The sequence below is a fragment of the Eschrichtius robustus genome, chromosome 7 (assembly GCF_028021215.1).
Source record: "Eschrichtius robustus isolate mEscRob2 chromosome 7, mEscRob2.pri, whole genome shotgun sequence".
Classification (NCBI taxonomy): domain Eukaryota; kingdom Metazoa; phylum Chordata; class Mammalia; order Artiodactyla; family Eschrichtiidae; genus Eschrichtius; species Eschrichtius robustus.
The window spans coordinates 104,977,666-104,993,134 of record NC_090830.1 but is presented as its reverse complement, the minus strand read 5'-3'; the positions used below and the strand labels follow the sequence as shown (position 1 = coordinate 104,993,134).

At 35.1% G+C, this 15,469-nt stretch overlaps 1 protein-coding gene across 4 annotated transcripts in view; it reads right to left on the bottom strand.

Annotated features, from left to right (window-relative positions):
* EXOC6 (exocyst complex component 6) overlaps positions 1–15,469 on the bottom strand; it is a 207,209-nt gene that overhangs the window by 162,041 nt on the left and 29,699 nt on the right. The gene's annotated exons all lie outside the window — the stretch shown is intronic.

Genomic DNA, 15,469 nt, shown 5'->3' with positions numbered 1-15,469 from the left:
CTTACTCATCATATTCCAATTTTGTTTAGGAAAACATCTTTCTGAAGGAAAACATTCACAAGATACTATGTGAAAAAGAACTCTTCTTATTACTGGCAACATTAGGATTTTTTTTGTCAAAAAGCATATAATACCCGTACACTATTTTCAGTATCTTTTTCTTTCATTGTATCTTCATTGTAAAAAAAAAAAATTCCATCATAATAACTGTAAAGAAAATAAAATCTGTTTCCTGAGAAATTATTTTTAAAATTTTCTTTTACTAAAATAATTGTATCAGGGCTGCCCTGGTGGCGCAGTGGTTGAGAGTCTGCCTGCTAATGCAGGGGACACGGGTTCGCGCCCTGGTCTGGGAAGATCCCACGTGCCGCGGAGCAGCTAGGCCCGTGAGCCACAACTACTGAGCCTGCGCGTCTGGAGCCTGTGCTCCGCAACAAAAGAGGCCACAATAGTGAGAGGCCCGCGCACCGCGATGAAGAGTAGCCCCCGCTTGCCGCAACTACAGGAAGCCCTGGCACAGAAACGAAGACCCAACATAGTAATCAATCAATCAATAAATAAATCTTTAAAAAAAAAATAATAATAATAATAATAATTGTATCAGCTACTTCTGACTTCCACTGTATGCTTTTTAATGTCATTTTCTACTTTTTCAAACATTAACCACATTTTTTTCACCAGTTCCTCAAATGACACATTTGCCTTAATTCTGTACTTCTAGTAATAAAAAATTGTGTTTGCATCCGTTTGAGCATTCTATATTCTTCCAGTCCACAGGCATTTTTCTATTCTCTCACCAGTGTTTCAAATGGTTTATCAAACTTAATTTCTAAAATATTAATTTTATATTTCCAATAATTAGTATTCAAGATTTGGTATTTCATATTAACGAGATTATTTATGATACTTTTTCAGCAATTTCATATTTATATTGAATGCTTTTCATGTTCTAAGTACCAATCATACTGATTAGCACCGAAATTTTGGTTACTAACTATAAAAAATGTACTTTTCTAATATTAAACATATTTATGACAATTAACCACCCTATGATTATCAGCTTTTGACAAATTTAACATTCCTAAAAATGCTGCTATGAAAACAATGTTAAACGTAATACAGAAAAAGTGATCAGAAGTTTTCAAAAGCTATTAAAACCATCTTTATCCAATACAAATTACTTGCTATCAATCTCAAAAATAGTTTTAAAAACAGGTTTTCGGTATATCAATAAATTTGGTAAATTCAGCAAATTGGTCATGCAACAAACCAGTCATCTGGCAAGTAATTTAAGGCCAAGATTTGAAAATATTTCCTTAAATAGAAGCACATGAATTGCTAGTTTAAGTTCTTTCGGAACAGGATATATGTAAGCCCCAAGCATAAAAGGGCAGTTACACACCAGTGAGACGCTGCTTTCTCTCATCAGCAGTTCTCTGTGCCTACTGTATGGATCCTGGAAACTAGGAGAAGCTACACTGAGATACTCTAACTGCTCCTACCCTAAGTGACCACTTGGTTTTTGTATCCGAGGCTATGTAAATTGGAAATGTAATCTAATTTTTCGGTGGAGCGGTGTCTTCAAACCAGTTTATAACCCACTTGAAAACCTGCAGCTAGAGTCAGAAATGGGACTTGAAACACTGCAACTCTCTTTAGCAGCCTTTAGATACATTTAAGGTGCCCAAAATTCCAGTAACATCCATATGAGAAACAATGAGCTAAAATATTCAAAGAGAGCAAATGAGTTCTCATTGGGGAGAAAAGCCCCTTTTACACAAGGTCACATGATTTGGAATTCTTTTTTTTTAAACAACGAATAGCAAAGACACCATTTCCCTACCTTAAGTACACAAAAGGACTGCTCAAAGTACCACTCCATCTTGGGGAAAAAAAAAATTTTTATATTACGGTTACTTAGCAATTTAGAACAGCAAGAAAGAAAATAGTCAATATAAGGTGTCATGTTAAATGTTAGTACTCCTAACATTTTCCAACCATTTCATCAAATACATCAAACATGAATAACAAGTTCCCATAACTTTCCCTGATTCTCTGTAATCCAGGTACAAATAAGAAGTGAAATAGCTCCAAAGCATTAACAGCAGGATAAAGAGAAAGGAGAATTCTTTCCAACAATATTCATTAAGTACCAACCATGTACAACAGAAACTGAAAATTAAGCACAGAAGACAGGCATATGCACAGGTAACTTTAATACAGAGGATGGCTGCTCCCTAAATCATTAAAATTTATCTGTGCTGAGCCTGACTCTTCAAGGAGGCAGGAAAGTTTTGAAAGTAAATGAAGTTTTATAACACAGGTCCAAAATTCTCTGACACACCTTCCGTTGAGAGATGGGGTCTATATCCCTTTCCTTTGAATTTGGACAGGCTTATGACTGCTTCAACCAATGGAATATAACTTAAGTAATAATATGTGACTTCAGAAGCTAGAATAAAAAGCCATGCAGCTTCCACATAGATGTCTTTAGATACTCATTCTGGGGAAAACCATCCATCACGTAAGAAATCTAACAATCCTAAAAATGCCATGCTGAAGAGGCCACATGTGGGCACTCCCAACTGACAGCACATCAACTGCCAGCAATGTGAGTGAGCCACCGTGGCTGTCTAGTCCAGTTGAGCCTCAGCTGATTTTAGCCCAAGCAGCAACCAATATCTGACTGCAGCCGCATGAAAGACCCCAAGCCGCAACTGTCCAGCAGAATCCTTCCCAAACATCTGAAAAAGGTTTCTAAGTACATGAACAAATTGTTTGGACATTTGCATAAAATATTTAAAATCGAATTAAATTTAAATCTTTTCCAGAATAATTCTTTTTTTCACTATTTCTTTTTCCCTTTTGGCACTAATCCTTTTTGGCACTGTCCTTAACTTCTTTTTTGACCCCAGGATGCTCCTCCCCACAATATGCCTCAATCTTAAACTTCCTTCAAAATTCACCTCAAGATAGTTCCTTTGGGATACTTTCATGAATAGCTGTATTGAATAATGACTTTCCCATTACCTGGAATTTTCCCAGCTCTTTTACATACAGACTATAATACACTATCTTTTATTTATTTGTATAACACATCAAATTTATTCTCCAATTACTTAGTGTATGTTTTATCTTCTAAATTCCTTGAGAACTGAAGGTGCCTTCACAAATGCTGTGAGGATGCAAAGAACTGCAAATCTTAATAAAGAGAAAAGGTTCACTAGAGGGCACTCTTCACCAAAAAGTAACCTCTAGACATCCAAATATTTTTCTTTTACGATGGTATCAAAATACGGTGTGCATCTCATACTCAACCTAATTAACAACTAAGTACTGTGAAATCAAAATAAAAATATTTCCTCCTTTTTTAAAATCTGCTTTATGCTGTTATCTACTGCTTTAATATAATGGTTAAAAACAGGAGAACAACAAAAACAGACATACAGATCAATGGAACAAAACAGAGAAGCAAAAAATAAACCCACACACCTACGGTCAATTAATCTACGATAAAGGAGGCAAGAATATACAATGCAGAAAAGACAAGCAAGTAGTGTTGGGAAAGCTGGACAGCTGCATGTAAATCAATGAAATTAAAACACTCCCTCACACCATATATAAAAATAAACTCCAAATGGTTTAAAGATCTAACTATAAGACAAGATACCATAAATCTCCTAGAAGAGAACATAGGCAAAACATTCTCAGACTTAAAACGTAGCAATATTTTCTTGGATCAGTCTCTCAAGTCAAAAGAAATAAGAGTAAATATAAACAAATGGGACCTAATCAAATTTAAAAGCTTCTGCACAGCCAAGGAAACCATTAACAAAATGAAAAGACAAACCACGGAATGGGAGAAAATATCTGCAAATGATGCAACCTATAAGGGGTTAATATCCAAAATATACAACTCAATATCAAAAAAACAAACAGTCCAATCAAAAAATGGGCAGAAGACCTAAATAGACATTTCTCCAAAGAAGACATACAGATGGCCAACCGGCACATGAAAAAATGTTCAACACTGTTGACTACTAGAGAAATGCAAATGAAAACCACAGTGGTATCACTGGTCAGAATGGCTATCATCAAAAAGTCTACAAATAATAAATGCTGGAAGGGTGTGGGGAAAAGGGAACCCTCCTACACTGTTGGTGGGAATGTAAATTGGTGCAGCCACTATGGAAAACAGTATGGAGGTTCCTTAAAAAACTAAAAATAGAGCTATCACATGATCCAGCAATCCCACTCCAGAAAAGCCAGAAAATATAGCCAGAAAAGACGAAAACTCTAATTCAAAAAGATACATGCACCTCAGTGTTCATAGCAGCACTATTTACAATAGCCGGAACATGGTAACAACTCAGGTGTCCATGAACAGACAATTGGTTTAAGAAGATGTGGTGTGTACATATATATTGAAATATATACAACGAAATATTACTCAGCCATAAAAAAAATGAAGTATTGCCATTTGCAGCAACATGGATGGACCTAGAGAATATCATACTAAGTAAAGTAAGTCAGACAAAGACAAATATTATATATCACTTATATGTGGAATCTAAAAAAAATACAAATGAATCTATATACAAAACAGAAACAAAGTCACAGACATAGTAAACAAACTTAAGGTTACCAAAGGGGAAAAGGAAGGGAAAGAGGGATAAATTAGGAGTATGGAATTAACAGATACAAACTACATAAAATAGATAAGCAACAAGGATTTACTGTATAACACAGGGAACCATATTGAATATTTTATAATAACCTATAATGGAAAATAATCTGAAAAAATATATATATGTAACTAAATCACTTTGCTGTATACCTGAAAGTAACACAAAATTGTAAATACTATACTTGAATTTTTTTAAACTTTTTAATTAAAAAAATAACAGAACAGAACCATAAACACCATAAAAATTCTCTGGCAACTCCAAGCTCCTATGGAGAAGCATGGACAATCTAGCATAGGATAAACTTTTATATATTACATGGTGCCTGACATATCATAGGCACTCAGATATTAAAAGAACACACAGAAAAATAAGTTTACTAAAGAACATCTTAAACTCAGTGTTTGAATTTATAAAAAATACATGAGTTATTTTTATATTGAAAACTGATGGGAAATTAGTACTGACTCTTAAGGTAAGATCTAAAGAAACTGAGTATCAGTCAAATATAAACAAAAATGTATTTCACTTATCTTCTCGACCAGCATTGGAAAAATTTATAGATAATTTTTATGATTTGTTCCATGTTAAATGTCTTATATATGAGGATAATGCTAAAATTACTGAATGAAAAGTAATCTAAAACTTCTAACAGATTGATGAGTTTTTTAACCTACCTCTAAACTATATAACATCAGCATTTTTATGGGGAAAAATATGTCAAGCAAAGTTAATGTTTAAAAAAATAATAATTTTTGGAGGTCCTGGAAAAGATATAAGTATATCCTGAAGTAAAAAAAAAAAGAACTTTACCAAACTGCAGAAAATATTAAAAATGAAAGTCAGCTGTAAATGCATTTCATTCTAACTCTGGAAGAAAGGATTCCAAAATTATGCATTTTTAAAATAAATATACATTAATACATATTAATTTAATTTTTATAATGTGTTTTTCAAAAGACACTTTGCCAAATAAGTGTAATTCAGAAATAGTGTGGAAGAAAACCGAAAGATGGTTACCCTGATACAAGGCTGATCCTAACTCCCACTATTCATCCTGACCACACAGTCCACTTCTGCTGGTCATTTCACAGCTCAGCAGAAAAAACGGACAAAAAACAAGAAGTTGAGAAGAGCAATTCTGTGTCCATTCAAAAGCAGAATATAATTAACAAAATAAAAAATAAAAATAATCTTTTACATCTGTACTGCTGCTTTGCAATCCACAGCAATTCTGCATACATCATTGCATCTGATACCAAGAACCCTAGGGAAGTGGACAGGGCAACTGGTTTTATCTCTGCCTCACAGATGAAGGAAATGAGGCTCAGAGAAGTTAAAGGATTTGCTCAACAGCACGTGTCTACAAAAGGCCAGAGCCAGGTCTACAATCCAAGTCTTGAACTCACACGGAGTGTTAGAGAATATTGCACGAAAAAAGGTAAAAGGAGCTCACTGCAAAAAATCTCCAAACACTCAGTTGCTGAAATTCTTTACCTTAAATATGTCAGTAACATGTTCATTACTCAATTCCAGAGTATCTTCCTTATTACCATGGCAATGCCTCTATTAATGAATTCTCATAAAATTAAGCTCCTTTAAAATGAAGTTGGCAATACTCAAACATCAACAACACACACACACTCTCTCACAAACCACACAAAGAATAGTTGCCTGCCTTCACATTCAGGCATGACAAAAACACAAAACAAGACAACAAACAAACCATTGTGCATGGATTCTATTAGGCCCCGTCTACCAAATTGAAAAGAACTAGCCCTTCTAGTAAGAAAGGCTAAAAGCAAATCTGATTTATGTTCTTTTTAACACAGGAATGAATGAATGAGGATAGGAATGATGAAAAAGAGAAGGCAGGGAAAGATGGTGTCTTGTTTTTTCCATCATTTAGAATTGAAAAAGGGCCTGAAGAGGGTACAAAGGTCAGTGATTTTTCTTGCATCAAGCAACCCCCAGTCCTGGAGAGAATAAACCAGAGACTGGCCTTACTAAAACCACTGGAGGCCTGTATCTTGGAACTGCAGAGCTGCAGAGGAATAAGGGACCTATACCTGACCTATTACAAGGTCAAGATACAGGACCCTCCCTCCCTGAGTATAATTCTGGTCACATTCCTTACTGTTTCCAATCTTAATGTAAACCTTCCCACCTTTTTAAGTTAAAATTTAATAATGTTTTTATATTGCAGCTTTCATTATCTGATACTCTAAATCAGAAGGCAAAGCATCATGACTAAGAGTACAGGCTCAGAAGCCAAATGGCCAATGCTCATATCTAGCTCACCACTTACTGACTGCCTAGGGCAAATGACCTGATCTATCTCTACCTCAGTTTCTTCATCTGCAAAATGAATACCTCATTTGCTTCTTATGAAGATTAAATAAAATAACACATATAAGTGTTTAAAACAGTGGCATATAGTAAATATTCAACAGATGTTAGCTATTACCTATTATTTCCTACATGATTATTTTCACCTCCAGGAACAAAGATTCTAAGAAATTATTTTAGAGTTAATATCACCGTTCACAGAATTTCACAAAAAATAAGAACCACCTAAATGTGCAAAAATAGGAAATAATCAAATAAATAGAGAAAATAGGTTGAAATTTACATATAATGTAATTTAACTTCATTTAACAAATATTTAACAAAGTTCAACATTTAAAATGTTGAATATCATAACTTTAATAAATAAATATTTGTTGTTTCTAACATTAAAAATGACTAGAATTTTGATTATCCTTAAGCAGTAGGGAAAAAAGTGATTTTTTCCCTCCACTCTATTCTATATATTCTTCAAGTTTTCTATAATGAAGGTTCTTGTTTTTCATTAATTCAGTTCAAAAAGTATTTAATATGAGTCTGTTGTACCCATGGCATTATGCTACGTAACACAGTTGGAACTAATCAGAGATGCATGACAATAATAAGCTTCATGGACTATTACATTAGGCCTGCATTTAAGACATTTATTTAAAATATACAGGGAATTCCCTGGCGGTCCAGTGGTTAGGACTCAGCACTTTCACTGCATGGCCCAGGTTCAATCCCTGGTTGAAGAACTAAGATCCTGCAAGCCGCATAGTACAACCAAAAAAAAAGAAAGAAAGAAAAGAAAAAATATATCCTAAGACATACCACTAAATAACATTGTGTAGCATTTTTTAAAATCCATGTTATAAGATTTCAGACACAGAAAATAAACATATATGTATATGTGTGCATATATTTATTTGTTTGTTTATTTATCCACATTGAATGCAGTCTTCTAAGATGCCAAGATTTCATAGAGGAAATAGGACCTAAGAAAGGAATTCAGTGACAGGTAATACTTGAGTAGGTGGAGAAATAAGGAGGAGGGAATTCAATCATGGTAAACACAGGCAGGAAGGAACACAGTATTGTGAAAAAGACAATTAAACTGTCTAACTGATATGAAGGATACCTGTTGTAAGTAGAGAGAATTCTATCATAACTCTTAGAGTAGTTATTCTTAACCTTTATCTGGGCAGTGGCCAGGGAGTGGCAAGACTCCTCTCTGTGATTTTAATAAAAGTTATAGATCTTCTCCCCAGAAAAGTGCACAAACACAACGGCAATATGTTCTTCGTCTCTGAAAACTGTTCACAAGGCTGAATGAGCAGTACAGCCCCTTCCAATCACAGTACGTTGCACCAGAGGTGTACAACTGATCCGAGCCGGTTCAATTAGACACATTCTTTCAGGAATTTTGAAGTGGAATTCAGAAATAGCCAGCTGTATGTGCCTGACTGACATACAGAAACTGTAGGTAGTCATCCTCCTCAAGTGCAGAGAGAAGCAGAGAAAGCCAGACCTCTCAGAAAATGAAGACAGAACGAAGCATGGAGAAACAGAAAGAAATATGGTCTTCTGCTTCTTTGTTCCAGTCTTTTGAGAAGTATGATTTTTGTGAGATACCCAGTAACCTTCCACTATTTTTTTTTTCATTTTTTTTCCTTAAGTTAATTCAAGTTGGTTTGGTACTTACAACTAAAACAAACGAACAAAAAATCCTTAACTAAGACATACATGCACACACGCACACACGCACACAACACACACACACACACACACAATTTTACAATTATAAGGAGTTGACAAACTCCCTTATCTGATCAACACATTAGAGTATGTCTTCCTAAATGAATAAGTTATAGGCATACCACAATAATGATCATCTCAACCCTCATTCTAAATTTCTGTTTGTGCCATGATATAAAAAATGTTGGGAAGAATTACCACAAAATAATCCAGAAATAAAGGCATAGTTTAAGTAAACAGATGCTTGAGGAAACGAAAATGTCAAACAGGTCTCTAGAATAACAATAATAAACAGCAATAATATAATGCCATCTAGCTTTTACACCACACTTTTAATTTCTTCAAAACATCCACAATATTGTACAGCCAAGTAAAGAACTCAGGATAAGTTAAGTGTCCTAAAATACCAGTGTTGGGTATCTAAACCAAGTAGGTATCTTGTAGCTGCAGAGTATCTGAGAGTTTCTAGCAACTCTAGGAATGTATAAACACAGAAATGTATAAACACAGAATTTAATTTCTTTCCATCACAGAATGCTGAAAAAGATTTCTTGTTAACAAAATATTCACTCTTTTCCCATGAAATATTTCATCTAGTTTGCCACATGCATTCTTAGAATGCTTTAGTAAATAATGCCCAGGTGTTTCCTCTAATTCAATTGAAGATATTCTGTCAAAACAATATTTCAATGATAGAGTTGACATGCCCTAATTTTTTAAAAAATGGATATGATCATATCTTAAAGGATCATACAACCTATCAAAGCATCAAGATCAAGCAAAGGCAAAAAAGCAAAGGATGATTTTCTCCACATTTCTGATGTTATATTTTACTTGCCTTGTTTTCCTCTATGTACAATTTCTCGGCCTTGTCCTCACGAATAGTATCCTGTTTCCATGCATAGGAAAGAGCCTAGTGCAGTCTGTTAGTTAACATTACTTCCTATAACTAGGATTGACATTCTGTAATACCAACATTAACACTCACTGAAATTCTGGTTAACAACACAGCACAAAGATGATCGTTAATGGACATCCTCTATGGTGAAATGTGAATTGATAGCCAGCTAACAGAGATTTGCAATAGACTTCCTCCTTCCTGTTTTTACACTCCTGACCAAGGAGATGTCTCTTCCTGTTGACTTTTGTGCTACTTGATAAAAAGCTAAAGATGAGGAATGGAAACACCTAATAATACACAGAAATTTAATTTCTCCTCTAGGACAACAAATTGAATTGCTAAATAAATTTTCATTCAAAAACCTTAAACAGGGACTTCCCTGGTGGCGCAGTAATTAAGAATCCGCCTGTCAATGCAGGGGGACACAGGTTCAAGCCCTGGTCCGGGAAGATCCCACATGCCACGGAGCAACTAAGCCCGTGTGCCACAACTACTGAGCCTGCGCTCTAGAGCCCGCGAGCCACAACTACTGAAGCCCGCGTGCCACAACTACTGAAGCCCGCACACCTAGAGCCTGTGCTCCACAACAAGAGAAGCCACTGCAATGAGAAGCCCACGCACTGCAACAAAGAGTAGCCCCCGCTCACTGCAACCAGAGAAAAGCCCACACGCAGCAACAGAGACCCAATGCAGCCAATAAATAAATTAATTAATTAATTTAAAAAAAAAAACTTAAACAATTAAGCAGATTAATGAATTCAGACATAGACTGCTTCCCTAGAAGAATTTAGAAAATTCAACAAAAATATCAAATTGTCTACAGCAGATCTAATGTGCAGTTTGCCTAATAACTTAAGAGATGATCTATATATGCTACCAAAGTCCTTTACAGGAGTATTAATCTATAATTAAGGAGAAATTCTCTTAAGATTGACTTCTCAGCAAAACAACCAAAAACAAAACAACAACAACAAAAACCACCATTCACCACGGAAAAGAGAAAATTATTTGAGCTTTACACTTACAATCTGTGTACTTTATGCTAAAAAATACAGTTCAAAATATAAATATAACATTAATATTTATATACCCAAAACTTTAACAACAAACTTTCATAAAACAGAAACTATAAGAGATGTGAGAAGAGACAGTAACAAATTAATAAAATGGGACAGTAACACACCTCTCTCAATTCAAGAAAGATCAGGTGAAAGACAATATGAGGCCTTAGAAGATATAACCAACTTATCTAATAAGGAGTCTGTGTGTAAAACTGAGAACCCAAATAAAAAATATGCTTTCTTTTCAAGAGTACATGAAACACTCATGAAAACTAACCATATATTAAGCCACAAATAAAAACCTCAGTGAATTCCAAAGAATAGAATTAGTGCAAACAGATTTATCTGACTTTACTGTAATAAAACTAATGATTAAAAGTAAATTTTTAAAAATAAAAAACTTCACATCTGGAAAATTTTTTAAGACATAACTATTTAAAAAACTGTTGGATCAAAGGGTAAATACAAAAATAAAACAGCAGAATTTCTTTAAGATAGCAATAAGGAAAACATCAGAATATGTGAGATACAGCTAGATCAGTCATCAGAGAAAAATTAATAGCATTAAATAATTACCTCAATAAAATAAAATAAAGCAAATGCAAAATACAAAAAGCTAGAAAAAGAATAAAATAAATCAAAAAAAACAGAAGAAATAAATCGTTAAATATAAAAGCAGAAAGGAATGAGTTAGAAAATAGAAATTAGGGCTCCCCTGGTGGCGCAGTGGTTGAGAGTCTGCCTGCCAATGCAGGGGACACAGGTTCGAGCCCTGGTCTGGGAAGATCCCACATGCTGCGGAGCGACTAGGCCCGTGAGCCACAACTACTGAGCCTGCGCATCTGGAGCCTGTGCCCAGCAACAAGAGAGGCCGCGATAGAGAGAGGCCCGCGCACCGCGATGAAGAGTGGCCCCCACTTGCCGCAACTAGAGAAAGCCCTCGCACAGAAACGAAGACCCAACACAGCCATAAATAAATAAATAAATTTAAAAAAAAAAAAAGAAAGAAAACAGAAATTACTAGAATGAATAAATTCCAAGACAGATTTTTTTAAAAAATCAACAAAACAGACCAACCACCAGCAAACCTAATCAAGGAAAAAGTGAGTGAAATCACAAATATCTACATTAGAACTGACAAGGGGGATAAAACAAGCCATCAAAACTGAAGAAATTTTAACATAAGACTACATTTGTACAACTCTACTCAAATAAATTTGAAGAAATGGATAATTTTTCAAAAGAATAAAACTTACTGACCCTGTAGAGACAGAAAGTGTAACACAGACCAACTGTCACAGAAGAAATAAAGAAAGGAATCAAGACTCTCCTACAAGAAAAAAAGAAAGAAAAAGAAAGGCACCAGACCCAGCTGATCTCATCAGTAATTCTAACAAAACTTTAAAGATTAGATAATAATCAATGTTAATTATATTATTCAAAAGAAAAAGAAAGAAAACTTCCAATTTTATTTAATGAAATAAGCACAACATTGATTCAAAGACCTGAGAAAGACTGCACCGAAGAAGAAAACTACAGACCATCTCATTTATGAGTATCAGTGCAAAAAAATTTTGAAAAGCATATGCACAAACAGAATCCAACAGCACACTAAAAGAGCAATTCATCATGACACAAATGGGATTTATTCTATGAAGACAGGACTATTTCAAAAATAGGAAATGCATTAATAAATTCAATCATATTAATGGAGCAAAAGGAAAAAAAATCATATGACCATCTCCATAGACACAGGAAAGACAAAATTCAGCAGTGTTTCATGTTAAAAACACTAAATAAAATGGGTATTTTTCCTCAGCATAATAAAATATAAATACCTCGGCCCAAAAGCCAGAGTTCCTCTTAATGAGGAAACACTAAAGGCTTCCCTGCTAAAGTCAAGATAAAGATAAAGATGCCCACTATCTCTACTGTGTTGCAATTATTAGGCTATGAAGTTTGACTACATAGCAATCTAAGGTTTAAGACCTGGAATGGAAGAAGTAAGATTATTTCTCTATACAAATTATATAATTACATTCCTAGAAAACCCATAAGGAATCAATGGGGAAAAAATTACTACAAACAGTAAGAAAATTTAATAAAGTAAGAGGTTAAAAATTAACATACAAAGATTACCAGCATTCACATATATAAACAAAAATGAGAATGTAAGAAAAGACCCAACTAAAATAACAACCAAAAAATAACTACACATAACCTTAAAGAATTCTAAAATTTATTTGTGCAAAACTTCTAACTCTCCTGAAAGACATAACATGTTCTTAGATATGAAGACTAAACATCATCAAGATGTCTGTTCTCACTATTTAATTTATAAATTTAACTCATTCTCAATAAAATACTTTGAGGATTTTTCTAGAATGAGACAAGTTTATTATTAAGTTCATTTGGAAGAATAAACAAGGAAGAGTCACTAGGAAACCCCTGAAAAAGATGAGCAATAAGGTGAGGGAAGCCCTACCAGATATTATAACAATAAAGTCTGTATAATTGTATACTGGTATATAGCACATGAATAGACATGTAGACAATGAACAGGATAAAAACCAGAGATAGACCCACCACATAAGAAAATTCAGTAAATGATAATGGCAGCATCTCAAATCAATGTGAAAAAGATATACTTTTTAATAAGAAGTGTTAAGATAGCTGGCTTGCCATATAAAAAAAGATAAAATCAGGGAATTCCCTGGTGATCCAGTGGTTAGGACTCCGTGCTTCCACTGCAAGGGCGGGGGCCAGCCAAAAAAAAAAAGATAAAATCACATCATACGCCAGGCAAATTCAAGAGGATCAGAAATGTGAATGTAAAAAATAAAACCATACAAGTACCAAAAGAAAACATGAGTCGACTTCCCTATACCCTAGTAGCATGGAACACTTCCTATGATTCAAAAATCAAGCAAAAAGGCCAAAGATTGATGAATTTTCTTTTCTTTTCTTTTTTTTTTTTTGGCCGTGCTGCGTGGCTTGTGGGACCTCAGTTCCCCAAGGAGAGATCAAACCTGGGCCCTTGGCAGTGACAGCATGGAGTCCTAATCACTGGACTGCCAGGGAATTCCCTGAATTTCATTTTCATAAAAACTTCTGCATGGCAAAAAAGGGATAAGCATAGTAAAAGACAAAATGAAAAAAAAAATGTTTCCAACTAATGGCAAGAAAAATTGTGAAAGATTTTGAAATGGACAAAAACAATTACTGAATGTCCCATCTAGCGCACCCTTCTAGATTATCTTTGGCTTTCACTGTCTTGGGCTATTTTACATTTCTGTAAATTGCTGAAAACTGATAGTCAAGCAAGTTACTCTTGCCCATAGAAATGCAAAACACTTTTACCAGTGGAATGCAACTGATTATTGCCCTGCAGATACTGACCAGTTACTTGTCTACTGACAAATCTATTTCAGCATTCCCAAATGCCTATATAATTTTTTTTGCCATTGCCTTTAAAACAACTGTAACATCTTACTGGTTCCCTCATTAATTATTAAGTTAAATAAAATTCCCTGGCATGCATTAATTTTTTTAAATTTTTATTTAATGATAGCTGTGACTTTCTCACTCAGTCATCACAGCTCTGTTTTTAGGGTTTTGGGGGGGGGGTGGGTCTTGGTTGGTTTTTTTTTTTCTCCATTCCGCGCAGCTTGTGGGATCTTAGTTCCCTGACCAGAGATTGAAAATCCCCAACCCCTGCCCATGGCAGTGAAATCACGGAGTCCTAACCGCTGGACCGCCAGGGGATTCCCTAATTTTATATCTGTATAATTTTATCATTTTCGAAAATTATCTTTTAATAGTTTTGGAGGTTTCACCAGGATGCCCAGTGGACTCACCCAGCAGAACCAGGAAACTGCATTACCAGAGAACTGCACCTCATGGGCTGCTTTAGCTTTTTTTAAAATTTTATTTATTTATTTATTTATGGCTGTGTTGGGTCTTCGTTTCTGTGCGAGGGCTTTCTCTAGTTGTGGCAAGTGGGGACCACTCTTCATCGCGGTGCGCGGGCCTCTCACTATCGCGGCCTCTCTTGTTGCGGAGCACAGGCTCCAGACGCGCAGGCTCAGTAATTGTGGCTCACGGGCCCAGCTGCACCGCGGCATGTGGGATCCTCCCAGACCAGGGCTCGAACCCGTGTCCCCTGCATTGGCAGGCAGATTCTCAACCACTGCACCACCAGGGAAGCCCCTGCTTTAGCTTTTCAAGGGCTTCTACGAGGAAAACTCAAGTGGCAACATACATTTAACTTTGCTGACTCTCTGTTTCTGTAAGTTTTGTTTTGTTTCTTTTCCTCTCTACAGATTGTATATTTTCATCTGGTTTCCAGTTACTACATGGCCAATAAGTTATTACCCCTAAGTGGTAGCAATGACTGAGAATTTGGTTTCATAGTTTGACATTTATTTAGTGACCCCTATACAAGGATGACAGAGATCTCTTGGGTACAAGATGAAAAAGACACTCTGGTTTGTCTATTTGTCTATTTTGAACTCAAATTTTTTAAGAATTTCATTTTCAGTTCTGTGATAACTAGACCAGGGAGGTTTTCTCTCTACAACTCATGTCTCTTGACCTGGTGGTGAAATTATAGAATCAAAGCTATAAAGCTCTGTATCTGTAATTCAGAAAGGTTTTTATCTCTATTGTGTGTGATAAATCAAACAATTTATCTCCAGAGGTTATTAAGTATTTAGATTTTAAAGTCTCTTAAGTTAAAG